We start from the raw sequence: 18,321 nt of genomic DNA on the forward strand, positions 1-18,321 counted from the left end.
CCTGCTAGGAGGGATCAAAGTAACGCTTTTCTGTTCTAGGTCACTATTTTTAATTAGGTTTAAATTTTTACCTAGGTCACTAGGTAAAAATTTAAACCTAATAAATCTTGGGCGTAATACACTTGAATCCCTCACTACGCTCTGGATTCTATTTTAGAATCGCTCGTTACTCTCGGGATTTTATTATAGAATCCTTTGCTTCGTTCAGGATTCAATTTACGCCCTTGCCGTAAATATGTCATTTTGCTCCCTTATGACAGTTGTGACACAATCTACTATTACAGATGCCAGCATAGTTTTTACCTGTCTCTATTTTGGCTAAGGACCAACATCCAAGCCAAAAATTATTAAAAAAATTACACTATTCGTAAAATACTTTAATCGGCCAACTCATTACATTACAAAGTATGCAAATTTAGGGCAGTTGCATACTCGTACCACTTAACGAAATACGAAGCTGTATATTTACTAGATTTACCCTGTCAAACATTCCTACATATTTCGAAGTGGTTGCTGAATTTTAGAGCGAGCGAGGCCGTAGGTATTTTTGTCGCCTTCTCTTATTACTAAATGTATTGTTATTTATTAAACTTTGGCCATGTACGTGGTTAACAAACACACAAAAGGCTTATTTATTTCTGTATCGATAATTTAGAGCATACATTGAAATGTTGATTAATCAACAGAGTTTGTTGGGTAGGGTTACGTGTAACAGTAGAGATTACAAAAACAATTTTTTTTTTTTAATACTACGTCGGTGGCAAACAAGCATACGGCCCGCCTGATGGTAAGCAGTCTCCGTAGCCTATGTACGCCTGCAACTCCAGAGGAGTTACATGCGCGTTGCCGACCCTAACCCCCTCCCCCCCTCGTTGAGCTCTGGCAACCTTACTCACCGGCAGGAACACAACACTATGAGTAGGGTCTAGTGTTATTTGGCTGCTATTTTCTGTAAGGTGGAGGTACTTCCTCAGTTGGGCTCTGCTCTAGATCTGGAATGACATCCACTGGCTGTGCCCTACCACACAAAGCGAGATGACATTCACAATGCCCATACCTCTCTTATGGACGTAGTTTAAGGACGTACCCGGGTCCATATACCCAAACATACAAAATTTCACATGTTTAATGTAAGTAAATCACCAAGGATGAAAATCAAATCACCCAAAATTCCATCATAATATACCTTTTCGAAACTATCCGACAGTAAGTAAAAGTAAATATTGTTTATTGCACCACAAAGAAAAAATAAAAACAGATTTATTTACAATGTAAAGAAAGGTAGCAATCGGCGGTCTTATTCCAGAATTTTTCGAAATTTGAAACTAGGTACTCAAATACACCGTGAGTAGGTACACTTCATACCTAAACTTGATAAAACGCTGTTTTTCTACGATGTTTCGTCATTTAAATTGTTACATGAAGTTGTTTCCTATGGAATGGGGTGGTCCTATCAATTAAGCACAAAACAATTAGATCATTAAAGACGTAAATTACCAGTGACAGTGCTAACTGCCCGTAATAATTGTTACGGCTGTACAGTGGTCAAGGTGAGCTAGTGCCGACATGCGAGCGACAATGAATGAATTTAATGAAATCGAATGATAAGTTTCTTTATTTTAACGAAAAGCATTATTTGGACCCGGGTATATTCTTAAACTACGTCCAAAAGAGCGGTATGGGCACTGTGAATGTCATCTCGCTTTGTGTGGCACACACACAACACAGCACAGCGGATGTCATTACATATCTAGAGCAGAGCCCCACTGGGGAAGTACCTCCACCTTACAGAAAACTACTTATACTAGACCCTACTCATAGTATTGTGTTCCTGCTGGTAAGGGTGCTAGAGATCAATGAGGGTGTGGAGTGTTAGAGTCGACAACGCGCATGTAACACTGGAGTTGCAGGCGTCCATAGGCTACGGAGACTGCTTACCATCAGGCGGGCCGTATGTTTGTTTGCCACCGACGTTGTATACAACAATATATCTATGTCGCTTGCAGAGTAAAATGAAGGGAACTTAAGAACCCGCAGCAAGCTCGGTTCTCCATACAAACGTAGTTTTCTTTTTTTTATACTACGTCGGTGGCAAACAAGCATACGGCCCGCCTGACGGCAGTCTCCGTAGCCTATGTACGCCTGCAACTCGAGAGGAGTCACGCGCGTTGCCGACCCTAGCATTAAGGACGTACCCGGTAGTTGCGCTCTCATTTTCAAACGACTAGCTAGATTACTCTGAAATTTTGTACTTACAACAGGATAAGGTATATCTATGCCTGTAATTAGTTTATATAACTTCAGACACCATAGTAAAATAAATGCAGCAATTTTAAGTTTTCTTACAAAACTTGTTTTTACTCTATTTCGTTTGTTTTATAAGCTGGAACTATATAAACTAATTACAGGCTTAGATATACCTCATGTTATTTTATGTACAAAGTTTCATTACAATCCAACACGTAGTTTTAAAATGAAAACGAAACTCCGTTTGTATGGAAAGGTGAAATTCGGCATAGATTATTCGAAAAAGACATGGTATGATGTTTATAGTGAACACTCATTGTTAGATAGTTCAAAATTGGCGCTGACTTAACCTAAAGGTCAGAACACACTAGCTGCATATTTAGCGTAGGCGTGCACGTGCACGTGTGCTAAAATGTTGGCGCCGTACATGCACACGTCATACAAGTGGTGTGCCATCTCTCATATAATAATATAAAAAAGCTTTTCATGCAAGTAATAAAGTTACACAGTTTGAAAATAAGAAAAAAGAATAATAATTAGTGGTACGAGTATTAAGTATATATTGTTAATTTTTTTGTCTTAGTTTTATTGTTATGCAGGAACCTCTCCTGAGGTGAAGGTGAAGTCCATTTTTTTCTCTCTTGACCTATTTGTGACTAGCAGGGTGAGGTCTTGCTCTGCGACGTTTGCCCTGTGGGCCCTTCTATTTCGTTACCCTGCTAGTCTATTTCTCGTCCTTTAGCTTCCGTGCGAACCCTGCCCACTTCCATTTTTCTCATAAAGATCTGTAAAGATAAAGATAGTTTATTATTCAAGTAGGCACATTACAATGCGCTTATGAACGTCAAATAAAGCTACACTGGCTCTAACCCTACACCTCTTACCCGAGAAGATTTAACTCCCCCCTCAATTGGAGGAGGGTATCTCGATATGGGACCGGCAAGAAACTCGGCGGGACACAGCTTTTCAAAACATTGCATCTTATAATTAACATGCATTAAATAAAAAAAATACAATTTAAATTACTATAGAATTCATGCAATCACATACATCAGGTACTTTTCTTTATATAATTTTGATTTAAAAATATACATGTACATCAAATCATACAAATACGTAGCTCTTTCAGAAAATATATCGAGATGTATATAGTACAAGATATACGTGCACCAACGTATACACATCCCGTGTGCACAGACCTTAACTGGACTCTAGCATTCATGTAGTTGCGTAATGATAATACCTACAACGTGTTAGCATCGGTGTATTATGCTCATGCTCATTCATCAATGCCTTACGGCGTACTCGTTTGGGGAAAAATCCTTGGCTGTAACAAACAAAATACAGTTAAACTATTTACAATTGCCTTCAATTATGGCGAGAATGTTTGGTTATGCAGAAATGTTCCTTGAAGCAAGGCCGACGTGTTTTCTTTAAGAAGAGTGGGTATTTTAGCTTAATTAAATAAATGACAGTTATTACAACAGTTTTCAACTAAAAAAAAAACTAAAATACAGTGGAATTTGAAAACAAATGCTTTAACTCTAACCTTACTTATATGAAATAGGAAACGAGCCCATTGCAACCTTGCACACTCATTTATCCTTCAAATAACGGGCCACCGTTAGTTTAAAACTCAAATTCGTTGTTTTCAGTTCATTAATATTTAATAAACGTTAACTATGCAAGTTACACAGATCACTTCCCACTAGGTGGTGCATATAGGAGGCTTTTAATGGTCGCACATAAGACATCATACCTAAGGCTAATAAAGTACGACAGCACGACAGCTCAGAAGCCCTTCCGCGAGAAATGAAAATCGCCCCGCTATCGCTCGAATATGCGAGCATTAGAGATAGATAACGAAATTTCGATTTTCGTTTTTCGCGGTAGGCTGTCTTACTACATACTCTGCTGACTTGGAAGCTCACTCAAATTTTAAATATAACATCTAGCCGAGTTATTGTTTTGAAATTGTGTCTTAACTTATATATCTTCATCGTAGATTTATTGATCGTATACGATGTGTTAAGTTTAAGACAAATTCGTGTATAGAATTTGACAGCTAATGTAGATGGCGCTGTACGGCTCCGTACATTATTTGTCAAATGGACTGAAAAGTTGACGTTTGGCAATACGGTTTACCTTATAGCGCCACACCATCTACTTCAGCTGCTAAATTCTAGGACAATATTTTTTTTACGCTTTACATCTCTACTACAGCAACTTTTTAATCTTCGTTTAAGAGCACGTCTCCATACAGACGTACTTCACTGTTTCCTCCGTGGTTTCCTACCAATGATATTAAATCTATATCGGACTGTTTTGCCTTTTTTATATTTTTGTTTTTTAAGCGCTAGAGCACTTTAAGCTTCGCAAAAACGGCCTAATTGACTAGGCGCAAAGAAAATCATGTTATTCAAAGCTGATACTAATTAGCCCAAAAAGTAAAACAGTCCGACACAAATCACTCCTATATACTATTTAGACCTGAAAATTTCTTTACGATTGGTTAAGTTTTGGAGGAGGAAACAGTCGAGTACAAAACTCGTGTTTTGAGATTTTTACGCAGGGTTTATTGCCTAACCTGCAGTTGTTATGGCACTTATTTAACGAGCCGCCCGACAGTGCAAATCACCTAAATTTTGCGCCATCCTGCGGAGGTAATCTAAGGCAAGTTGCACTCGGCATACCGACATGCGAGGCAATTACTGCCACGCGAATCCCAAATGAGTAAGATAATGTCCTACGTGGAATAACAAACAAATTAGCGGACTCTATCATGTTATGGTATCCTGGTAAACGGGGCTAATAATGATATTTAAGCGACCACACTGGGGCTTAAGCGTTCTCACATCCGATCCGATATCGGATGTCGGACACGACCACAAAGAAGTAAAAAATATAAAAAGCGCCTTTTTACATTTATTTCTACATTGTTTAACTGTTTATTATTTTCTACCTATATGTAATCCAGTGACATACATATGCCATACGATAAATAAATAAATAAATAACCTTCCAAATATTAATCTCAAGATTTCTCATAAATTTGAAATCATTACGTCATCGATGACGTCCCACGATCATGACAGCCCACTGTCAACTGTCATTGTCAGCGCCGACGCAGCGCCCAAGATGGCGGCACAAGGTCCAATGACCCGTCACCTTGCCCAGAGGTCGACCGGTGACAAAACCTTTACATTTTTGATAAATTAAACAAGTTTATCCCTAATGCAAAATGTACCTAAGGTATTTGACCTTATGATAACTTAAATTATTCAAGCTTCTGCCCGTGACTTCCAGGCATATTCGAACGTACACTGATATAAGAATGATATGTAAATCCTAATATTTAGTTATCATTCGTCTCACCCACGCCAGTACATGTAAGTCAACGAATTGCGAGCGAAATGCAGCACGACATTATGACAGCAGTCAGATGTCAGTCTGACATCAGTATACCTTCGAATTGGCCTGTTCATCTGCGTGGAATATGATGATTGATAAAAACTATAGCAGCACTGCAGCAGCTGTAGGGCTGACGGCCCGTCACTTGGTGGTACACTGTCGAGAGGGACCTAAAAACTCAGAATGTCCCATTGTTGACAACCTAGGACAGACCGCCCTGGCGCAAACGCACAAGAAGGCCCGACCCCAAATGAAGTTGGGATTAAGGGCAAGAAGAAGATAAAAACTGTACGTCCTTCCCCGGGCCTCAAACTATCTATACATTCCAATGTTCATCTTAAATAATCGGTTCAGCACTTTGAACGTAATGATGTACCAGACAGTCAGACAGACAGAGTTACCTACTTTCGCATTTTTAAATTAAATTTTTGGTACACACTTTTATCTCTGTACTTTTCTTTCCACAGAAAACTAATAGTTGTCGAGACAATCCTAACAACCCCAAACACAATTAGTTTGCGCTGTTTTATCATTATCACAGAGTTCCCTTGGGGACCTCCTGTCTCCAGCTCCATGTCATCATAATATTTCATTGTCATCCGATTTATCAGAAATCGGGAAGTGGGTCAAATTAAGCTTTCAAGGTTTGACCCACACTAACAAAATAACATACTTGCATTCTAACAGGGCAAGTTAAATAAAAGCTTGTACCTAATTAGTAGGGAAAAGATAGTCAGTCTAATTGTAACCTAACATTCCATCAACTTAACAACGACTAAGTGTGGAGCGTCTCTATGTACGGTAAAAGAATTAAAATAATTTCATTACCACTTAGTACAGTCAGCAAGTAGCGGATGAAACAACGCGCCAAAAGTATCTGATTAGCTGGATAACTTATCCAAATATAGATAAATCTCTAAAATTCACGTTCTAAAGTATATATTTTGCAGTCTTAATTGTTTTGCATATAGAACCATCAGTTTTTGTTAAGCTGTTACTTTAGGTCTATGACAATGTATGAAATGGTACTGAAATTTCTTAAGCTATACTGTACTGTATCAGCCGTAAAAGTGCGACTTTATCAATGAATTCATTCATAATTTCTCCATTCAATTTCGCAGCTCACTGTACATCACAATATAATATTTTCATCGGAATATGACGTTTATGATGTCGCTTTGTTTTACTTTTGTCGGGGGTTTTCATAAAGGCAACTATGTCGGCTCCATAAAATACTGCCAGACTTACAACGTTTCAAACCGTTTCGCGTCGTTTAGGGGGCTTAAGTTTCAAGATGAAATCCACTTTTATATTCGGTTAATGTATTATTTATTTTTACATTTTGGGATCCTTTTATCGGCTTTTTCGTCTCTTATGCTATTCCAGTCGCTTCCCAAGCTCCTGTCAAACTAAAATCAGTAAGTATACCTAAATGAACCTGAGTTTATTAAGTGACTTCAAAAAATTTTTGTACAATTTATTTTTGACTGATAAACTAATTATGTTTTCGTAATAATAAATATCATAGGTGCTACCTGTATCTAGAGTTACAGATAACAAAAAGAAAGTAAGGTACACACAAAATATCTCACATAAATACACTTTAAGTACTAAACGAAAACGATTTCAATAGGAAATTTATCAACATGTTTATTAACTGGGCCGATACTGCTATCGATTCTACTTAATACTGGTCAGAAGAGTGAGGTTACTTAGCCAAAAACGAACGAGTGAGCCATAACACAGCCGAATGCGTTTGCGCATCCGAAATGGGCGATCAAGATGCGCCTGGGCCGGTATTATGTAGATCTTTTACACAATGCTTCTAAACTCGCGTATTCTGTGCACGTGCAATGGAATTGATTTTGCGAAATAAAAACAAAGAGCTTTTACAATTTTTATTTGACTTGCAATGTTTGTATATGTGTACTTAGGTATCCTATGTGAGGGTCAAATATTGCAAGCTAAATTAGACCCACTTCTCATTATTCGATTGAGCTAAAATTTCACACACATTATGTAAGTGGAGTGACAATACAATATGTAATATGGTACCATCGAGCTGATCTGATGACACAGAAGGTGGCCATAGGAACTTTGTAATAAAACAACGCATATGGAACTTATTTTATTTGTGTTTGAGTTTCTTAGAATTGTCTCGGTTGCCCGTTGAAAAAGTATAGTCAACGAAAAATAAAAATTAAATTTTATAAAAAATCACTGAGTGCCAAACAAAGCTAATTGTATTTATAAAGGGTAACTTGGCTAAAGTAGATTTCGCGGTCATAATAACGTGGTTACTAACATTTTAACTTTCAAAACGAAAGTTTAGTAGGATTCCTCAACATAATCATATACATAAGAATCATCAGGTAGGTAATAATCTTATAAAATACAAAATATGGTCTGTAAATAAATACATTATGTGATAAACCACGATCAAGGCCTAGTTAAGTCTTCTGTTGGTCAGTTCTAATTCTAATACGGTTGCTTATGTATAATGTTATTACTTTTCAATTACATATCTTAAAAACATTTAAAGTAAAAAATAATTGGGATGTGCTAAGCCTGAGTAGATTTACAATATAGATTTATGAAAAATACGGGATTTTGTAAAAACGAACGAATGTACACAATACCAGCTTCGCTCAATATTTTAATGCTGGTCAACGTGGAATTTTAATAAACCTTTGTTCGGGATTTTGGCAATAATTCAATGGAATACGAATGGAAAAAACTCGTTAGGAGGTCGTGGTCGCCCACTGTGGGAAAGGTAGCCTGAATTATTATGTTCGGAAACGCCTCTTTTTGCCATATTTAATACCTTTTAAAGTCGATAATAACGAGTTTCTAATTCGATACCTTTTTGTAACACCACGACTCAAAAAGGAAATCAACTAATGAAACTTTTAATGAATTCTGTAGGCTACAGTAGCCGTAAATGTATCGCATAACTAGCCAACTATTTCTCATGCTTAAATGAACTAGATAAAGGTAGGGTATAAGGGTGGGCTAGGGTCGGCTTGTTAAAAGTTGTTATGGACATTTTCGTATTTTTTTTTTGTAATTTCGTCATTCATTTACGAATACTACGATCGATCAACAGACTGATCGGTTTGGCATCACACCCAACCGTAGCCGTATAAGGCCGCGTCCTTGCGCCGTAAACTGCTAGCCATTCTACTGTCGGTGAATGGAGCCCTAAACACGGGCCGAGTTCCGAAGAAAGTTCAGAGGGCCTAGCCAAGATAACAAAGGTACATGGACTCTAAATGAATAGAAAAAATTATCGGGATGAAAAATGCTGCGAAACTCCACTGGACTCCCGTACGGTCGCTATCAGATATATCAAAGCGGCCAAGGTGCTCACAAATATCTGATGGAGTCTGTACTCGATTTCCATACATTATTTAAGTTTTGATTAACGTTTTCTATCAACGATTATCATCCTGCTTAGTCCCCCAGGTCGGTTAATTCACAAATATCTTATCTCCTTTAAATGGAGTCAAGGAATTTGCAACTTTCGGTATTGTAAGCTAAAACTAACTATTTATCTCCTTCAAATGAAGTTAAGAGGTTTCCGAATTTAGACGCCGGTACAGTATCAGTGGCTATCGGCAATTTGCCTTCTAGGAACATGGCCATTGAAATAGGATAGGTTAAGAACTGGCTGAAAACAATAGCTAGCAATATACGTGCAGAGGTGTCCGTTAGGTACATCTGCCTGGCAGATATTTTCGGTGGAAAAATCTGACTCACAGATGAGTCTTTGGACAGATCTTGGGAAGACACATAGGGATACTCGCAACGGTGTACAGATTAGAAAAGGTACTTAACATTTCTAAAGGAACATAAGCATTAAAATACACTAAGTTACGATTAAGAATGGTTAAACATTAAACGAAAATTACGTTGAAATACGTACGATCAGTCTGCAAAATTATCTATTTCTGTAACCATACAAATGACCGTACCAAACTATATGGCATGTTTCGCGTGCTAGTAGTTTATCCATACTGCCACTGTTTTTATTCCGATAAACATGAACTTCAAGTGTATTTAAGAACTAAAAGTAAAAGTGTTATAGAAATGTTCCGTCAAAATTAAATTTTCTATCATCATCGACTTGCGAAGCTTAGGCGGTTTTGTTTTCACAGCGATACACAACACGCTTTCAAACGAACTTACTAAAATAGGTACTGCAACTATATTTAACAACAGCTTAAGGATTTTCGATAGCTACGAGACATCATAAAAAAACCTCGTAGGTGCCTGTGTAGTTCTAAAAATAACCGCTATACAGGTCACCAGAGTAGTTTTAGTGCAAAAGGAGTAAAACGTCAATGATCTATCTATAAAGGGCGGCAATCTCGCGATCGCGCGATAATTAAAAGCGGCACGATTTATGCGCCCGCGCGCCGCGGGCCGCTCGTTACGCGGCAAAAAGGAGGTTAAATATGATTCATAATAAAATAACACAATTAAAAAAAAGCCCTTGATTAAAATATTGAAGCGCCATCTAGAGACTTAAAACCTATCTAAGAAGCTGCTCGTTGAGTAAAGAAAGGTGAGACAATAAACGTGATTCAAAATAACACATTTTTTAAAATTTGAAACCCCGTCAAAAATAAAATAGTGACTTAAAACCTAAATTACCATATAATAAAGATTAAAGCACCACGCTGGTGTTGACCGAATACTGCATACGTTTAGAACATTTCAAACGCACACCTAAGTACAATTAATATATACCTATTCAGTATGCATAATTATGAAAGCATTGTATGTTAAATTCCCTCCATTTCACCAGGATCCCATCATCAGATTTCGACATGATGAAACTTGATCCTGACTTGAATATACATAACATCCCATTGATTGATGAATTAATACCTAGGAGGAGGAGTAAGGTCGTTCGAAGTTTTTGACGTTGATTCAAAATTATATGCGGCATCCACCAATTTTAAATGGCATATAACAATGTAGCAGCATTTTCGTAGGAAGCTACTTGAAAATAATAGGTACAACCCTAGTATATACATAATATCCATAAAAAATCACGTTGACAAAATTGCAGGCAAATTCTGGCCTAAGATATTTCTGGAACCCATGTTCGAATCTGTAACGATTTCGCAGACCTAGCCTGCATGCACCTGTCCGATAACCGATAACAGATGATGAATGCGTATGCGCAGGTCTTGTTTCTATTGAATATTGCGTGAGACTCGTGCAACGCCAGTATTACGTGAACTTCTTATGTGGAAATCACCAAACGAGCAGAAGAGCTGCCTGATGGGAAGCCCACACCGTCGGGATCACCGTAGCCCGTGGACATAAGCAACACTGGAGAAGCCATTGCTTTATGCTTTGCCGACCCTTGAGAACTATGAATACCCGCTTGAAGAACCCCATGTCGTACCACAAAAATTATCACGTGTAGGAAGTACAGGCCACCATAAAAAAGATAATAGCAGTAGTCAAGGGATAGAATTGAATTGAATGAATGAATTGTTTATTGCATATCACAAACCAGTTATAAAGGTGGTACATATTATGTGGTTAGTTTTAGTGACGTCCTGTAAGGACACAGCAACATATAAACTAATGTGGAATCACCCATATCAGCAACGTGCCTCAATAATAGTCAAAAAAAGAAAAATAACGGGGAATTGATCGGATTAATCCCAGCAGCGTCTTTCCGCCATCGCTCTAAGCGACAATATTTCCATCTCCACCAATTAGGTGATTGTCACAGCTAAACTGTAACTGCCCAAGGTATTTCCGAACCAATACGACCTTCTAACCTTCAACTCTCATCTTAACGGCAACGCACGTGCAACCCCTTTGGTGTTGCAGGTGTCCTTAGGTGGCGGTAATTACTTTCCATCAGGCGATTTGTCTGCCCATTTTCCTACTATATCATAAAAAAAAAGAAAATTCGGACAGTGGTCTTATCAGGCTAGTCCGAGCGCACAACTCTTCAAGTAATTAGAATGGCATTCCGGCGAGTTTTAAAATGAACGCCACCACAACTCATGGTCGAGTTATGGCGACACTTCTGACAGGACGCTACTTTTAAATGACTTTTAGATATTTTTATGAGGATAATATTGAAATTTTAAATACTTGCAACGACCTTTTATCCTGTGAAGTTTTTGCGGAGCGTTTCAAAGTGTCTAAGTTTATTTATACTCCTTATCTCGTTTGCATCAAAAAGGATCCCAGGTATACGTATGGGTGTACAATAATAATGATTACGTATATGATTCAAGTTCAGAGACATTTTCTATTCCCAGTTCACTATAGCAGTGCCTCTGAACCATTGATGTTGACTTTTGTTCGGGTAAATCTTATAAAAATACCCTGCGGAAACAAAATTCGTCGTCTTAAAGTGTACCCCATAATATTTCACTAAATCAACGAATACACAGCAAAAGTATTAGCTTGGTTGTGTATATACAGGGGTGCCAAGCTAATAGCTTTGCTGACTATTCATATACGTGTTGGTATCGACTTCACATACGTCTCCCAATCGTCCGGGACACCAATTGTCCTGTACCTACATGCGAAGACTTAAATTATTAAAATGTACAGCCAGTGTCAAATGGCGGATCTGACAGCAGAGATATGTCTTTGAATGTAGAACAGCGGTGGCATCATGGTTCCATTTTTATCACTTGTCACTATGCCCCTCACTTTCGCACTTACATACTTGTTAGAACGTGACAGGCATGGTGACAAATGATAAAGAGCCGACCATCTTAGCCCTACAACAGTTGTAGACTGTAGAGATACATATAAGTAAGTATCACTACTCGGACAAGTATTACAGGATGGTAGATACTTTTGGCGCGTCGTTGTTTCATTCGCTATAGGGAGCGTGCATGAACTGTAGGAGGCACAGGAGCCGTCAGATTTTTAGTGCGAGGCGTAAATGTGATGTTTTTTTGTTCCGATGTAGCCCACAAGATGGCAGAACCTAAACCATAAACGTGTAAATGTACATGTTTACGGTTCCGATTTTTTTTTTATACCACGACGGTGGCAAACAAGCATACGGCCCGCCTGATGGTAAGCAGTCACCGCAGCCTATGGACGCCTGCAACACCAGAGGCATTACATGCGCGTTGCCGACCCTAAAATTCAAATTCAGGCCAGAAAATGGCAGACCCTCCAACGCGCACGGTCCCTATTATTGATGTTGCCTGTACGTATGTATACGTAAACGTACATACAACTGGCACCTTGTCATCGCCAAATGCCAGCGCCATACCGAGCGCCATGACGTCATCGCTGTCATGACGTCACGCCTGACCATATATGGTCACCGTAATGAGGCGTCTGCGTGGTAGGTGTCGGAACGTCGGGTCGGACAAGCGATGGTAATTGAACACGGGATGTTTTGATAGATTTGGCTGTTAATTATTATTTGGCCATAAATGATGGCTGTATTTAGTTAATAGGTAGGTACCTAGATTTATTATATCTGGAAGGATCGAGGTCTTGCCGTTAACTTTCATGTTTATAATGTTAGCGTTACTTACCTCACTATAGTCGGACCAAATTAACTCTGCGCTGACTTTACATAAAATAATGTCATATTTTGTCCGATATTTGTCATTCCACACTCTGTATTGCAAACTCTGTGCTTGGTCCGGCTCTGCTGATGATGATGACCACCTGATGAGTTCCTCCCGCGGACGTTTCGGCTATGGAATTAGCTCACAGCCGTCATGGGGTTCTTCAAGAAACATCAACGTGCATTGTGATACGAGTATCTCTGGTGTTGCAGGCGGGCCATATGCTTGTTTACCATCGATATGGTATAAAAAAATGACTACGACTTATTTCACGGATAACAGTTGTCAAAAAGTACGAAGATTTGGGCTTACGTAGCGTACATTTATGGCAATTTTTGCGTCCTCTTCCATTAAGATTTTTGATATTAATGTTTTAGTATGAGTTTACTATGTAACCAGTAGCACTAGCGATGTTGCGGGTCTCTATTGTTTCCTATAAAGTTTTAAGTCCTAATCTATTGTTTGTCTGCATTTTCGTTAGCCATAATTTGGTTCTTCTCAGAAACGCGTAACTTTTCAGGATTGTCATAAAACAAACCTAACCTAACCTATCTATAGAATAACCTAAAGTTAACGGTTTCAGAGTTATGACTAATGAGAATATGACTATCATTACATTATGAATTTCAATAATTATGCCGAACAAAGGGGTCCGGATGATGCACAGCTTATTTTCTGCAATTCAAATAACCTTAAAATATACAGAATACCAGGAAACAAGAAGTGCAGAGGATGCCGAGTTAAGGCCGGTAGCGCCTTGAGGCTGCCTACATACACCCACAGCGAAATGCTACATTATATTGGCATTACAAATTAAAATGTATAGTGAGTCACGATTATCGGAATTTAAGGTTATAACTGTAGAAATATGTAGATTAATACCGATTGTTAAATTGGCAGAATCCTTAACTTTGTGACGTCGATTAATTAAGAGTATGAATACTTGTGTTAGTCAAGAATTGAGTCCTTTGAATCTTCTGCTTTAACCTTTTAACCGCTGTAGTCTGATATGTTAGACAACCAACTCATTTCGCCGCAGTGTGATAAATAAAAATAAGACAAAACTTCGTGTAACCTCGTACCAGCAGCGACACGAGCACGCTTGATGAAAAATTCTAAGCGGTTAAAAGGTTAAGACTCTACTTAGTTTTTCAGACTCTAATAACACAAAACTTGAGGTTTTTTCAACTTGTTCGAGACCCAAGTCTCTCGTAGAGACTTACACAAGACATTTCAGAGAACCCTTAATTTTTTCTACACAACATTTCATGTCGCAGTCTTCATATAACATTCATGAACTACGGTCAAGGAATTTAATCTCAGTAGGTACCATTTCGTCACTTGTCGTTGTCACAGTGACAATAGTAAGAGATGCCTAGCGATTTTTAACCGACTTCAAAAAAGGAGGAGGTTCTCAATTCGACTGAATTTTTTTTTGTATGTATTTTACTCGATATATCCGTCAATCGTGAACCGATTGTCATTTTTTTTTAATCGAACGGGTATAACCCCGAGATGGCCCCGTTGACACCGAGTCCCTGATGATGGGATCTTGGAGAAATCGAGAGAACTCTTCAAATGTTATAGGTACATGTATGGCGCTTTTGGTAATATTTGAAGTCGGTTTTATTTTTTGTTAATCATATTGATTATTATCATTGTCACGATGTCAAACTACGAAATGGTACTGGAATTAACTTCCGTGGCTGTACACAAATTATACAATATTATAACGCCTATATTTCTACTGCTAAATTAGATAAAAGCTACAAAATTATTGATAAAGTCTTTATTCGGAGGCTCGAGATTCTTTTAAAAACAGACTTGATAATCATTTTCTAAATGGACATTACCAGCTATAAGCTGCCTGTGCATTCATAAATAATAATAATAATAATTAATGAATTGACCTCCTGGTGAATGAGCTCACAGGAAATGTAAAAAGTTTCGTCAACCTGTTAAGCAATGTTAACCACCGGCATGCAACGACAGAAGCTAACGTAGAAAGGAGCTAATGGCCGAAGTAATTTATACATTAGAATGTGCAACAAATCCCTTACACGTCTAATCGCGGCGTGCAATCTATCGGACATGTTTTACTTGTAAATGCACTTATGCAATGGCCGGTGGCTTGAGGGGATAGATTGCCTCCTACAGACTCCGTGATGTGCGGGTCAAAAACTTTTTAGTAGGTATGAGTTTAGAGGTAAGTATACTACGGGATCGTCCATACAATAAATTAATAGTTTAAAAAACACTAGAAAAACACGCTTCAGGCACGCCGGAGGCTTCATCATCAGACCTTGAAACCTAATCGTGGTCAAAGTTCATTAAAAGACTTTTCTAACAAATCCAAACATAGCTACGACGTTCCATCATGAAGTTCCAGTTCATATCTTCCGGCTCCATCATCAGATTAGTTCGACAGTACCATATTATTGTATTGTCATCGGAACTACATACAGCTGCCAATTCTCATGACGCTACGATCCTTGGAAGATGGTTAAATTAGAGATACCATTACATAGTTACATACAGGTCGACCTAATAAAAGCGTGTTAAAAAGAGAAAATGTTTTTCCATTTCTAAATATTTTCCATTCTCCATGATTTTTCAGTATGTTATTGACACAATGAAAAACTAGGTTTATAGGTTTTCCGCTTTATTTTAATTTGCAATACAAAAAACAAATAAAGCGGAAGCTAAGCTAAGCCTAGAATATATTATGTTGAAACGATCGACATCAAAATCAAAGTGATTTGTTAAGAATTAGTTAGTGGAAAAAGTTTTCTCCCGAAATGGAATTTCATAGAAAATTACCGTTATTTCGTTAGGAACGCAAAGCTATTCTTCCATCTTAAGGTTATGTGATTTTCCTGTGCACATCATAAAATTAACGCACTTCAATGCTCAATTTCATAGTTTCTTCTTATCGGAATGTTCAAAACGTTCTAGTTCTTTATATTTGGGTTATGGCAATCTTATAAAAATGTGTCTAAGTCGTTAGCTTTTGTAATGTCCATAGAAAAGGCGATGATTTTTCCGAACGTCTTTCCTCCCTAGTCTTCACCTTAAGAGGAATTCCTATTAGTGATTTTTCCATACAAACGCTCTCGACTGTTTCCTCCCTGGATTTTTAACCTAGAGCAATGATTTTTTCAAATAAGATCAATATCATCAATATCTGTGCCGCTATGTTTTGCTTTTTTGGATTATTTTATTTTAAAGAAAATTACAGCGCCTCGAAAATCGCAAAAACGGCTTAATTGAATTAGCTGTAAAAAAAGGCACAGTATACAAATATGACAACAAATATCCAAAAAATCAAAACATAGCGGCATAGATTATTTCTTCCTCTTGCAATTTCCAAAATTTCATAATGATTGGTTGTGATTTGGAGGAGGAAACAGTCGAGAGCGAAACCTCGATTTTTGAGTTTTTTGCGTGTGAATTTCGGTCCGAGCTGCAGTTGTCCTTATCGCACGAATTGGAGGCGGAGACAGTTTCTAAATATACGTACACAGAAGGAATAGTGATGGGCATAACATCTTTATTAGGGATTGCAGAACCGGTACTGTTTTAAAGAACCGGGATTTACCGGTACTTTCGGAGCTGGTCTAATTATTTCATTATTTTAAATAAAACGACAGCATTTTGCGATTTGACCACCTTTCGTATTATAATTTAATAATCACATTTTCTTTTACTACGTATAATCACAATAAACAAGTCAATTTTTTTTAGAAATATGGTATTTTACATTGCTCATACTTGTGCGTCACAAGTAAAAGATAACTACATTGATGTTTGCCACTAGATAGCAAATTAAATGAAATTACATTGACAAGGGGATTTATATACATATAAGTATCGCAGTCGTATTGTATAATCCGCCGTATTACATTACGGCTAGCCGATATCAAAATAAGGGCCATTTTGAAATGCGGCGGTTCAACGATTAAGGTATGTTGGGTAAATACCGGATGCGGGTGAAGAACGTAGGACATTCATTTCTCCCTAATTTGGCTTTATTTTTTAATATTGGCAACATTGTGTAAGACGCCATTTCATTGCGCCTCGACTGCCAGTGTTCCCGCGTCGCTCAGGGAGTCGGGCTTGTGCTATGCGCAATCACAGAGAGCAAGGTAAATTTCGCGAATTCTTTCTTCTATCCGATCTTCGACCTGTAATTTATTTTGCGTATTGTGATGAAACTGTGTTTGTTTTTGTAATTGTGTTAACAGACTTAGCACTGCTGTAGACCGCTATCTGATCTTGACCCTTCCAGGTAAAGATCGGAAAGAAACAATCCGATCTTTACCTATTTCAAAAACAGCAGTGATTCTGAACTTTAAATTTTCTTCAATTTACCTACTGACCTACTTAATTATCACAATTATTGTTTTCTTGATCACACTTTCGTACCATTATTTTTATCCAGTACCATTACCAGCGCGACGGTAAATCAAAAGGAAGAGATTTTGGCAGTCTATTTTGTATGTTTGTATATTGTATGTGTATGTACACCTACTTACTGACAATGTAATTTTTTTAATTTCCGCAACCCAAAGGTTGCCTGGAAGAGATCGCTTTTTAGCGATAAGACCGCATGTTGTTTACCTGTCCTTATGTTTCTGTTTTCTTTTATTGAGGTGTGAAATAAAGAGTATTTATATTGTATAGGGAAGATGATACATGTTGAATTGTATAACAAAATCGAGTAAAATAGATAGCAAATGAGCAATTTTTCGCAATAAAGTACCTACACATACGGATGCATATGTAGATGTGCACGCATACATACATAGCTAGTTTAGGATACAAAATAGAGATAGGGCTTCGAAATTAGTTTCCTTAAAATGCTTCAAGAGGGCTCTCTTTTCCTATATATTTACTTTACTCTTTACATACGATCCTTACATTTTATAAAAAAAAGATTGTATATCAACTATATATATACATAATTGCAAAATTATACCAACAAAATCGCAATTTTAGTTATTTTCTATACTTCTTTCTTAAGATGGGCTCTCAGTGAGCTCAACGAGGGGAGGGAGGGGGTTAGGGTCGGCAACGCGCATGT

The 18,321-nt window shown here is 37.8% G+C and overlaps 1 protein-coding gene across 3 annotated transcripts in view; it reads left to right on the top strand.

Annotated features, from left to right (window-relative positions):
* The window catches only part of LOC133530277 (trichohyalin), a 141,123-nt gene that overhangs the window by 51,427 nt on the left and 71,375 nt on the right, over nucleotides 1-18,321 (top strand). The window lies entirely within an intron of this gene.

This window comes from Cydia pomonella, chromosome 22, assembly GCF_033807575.1.
Source record: "Cydia pomonella isolate Wapato2018A chromosome 22, ilCydPomo1, whole genome shotgun sequence".
NCBI lineage: Eukaryota > Metazoa > Arthropoda > Insecta > Lepidoptera > Tortricidae > Cydia > Cydia pomonella.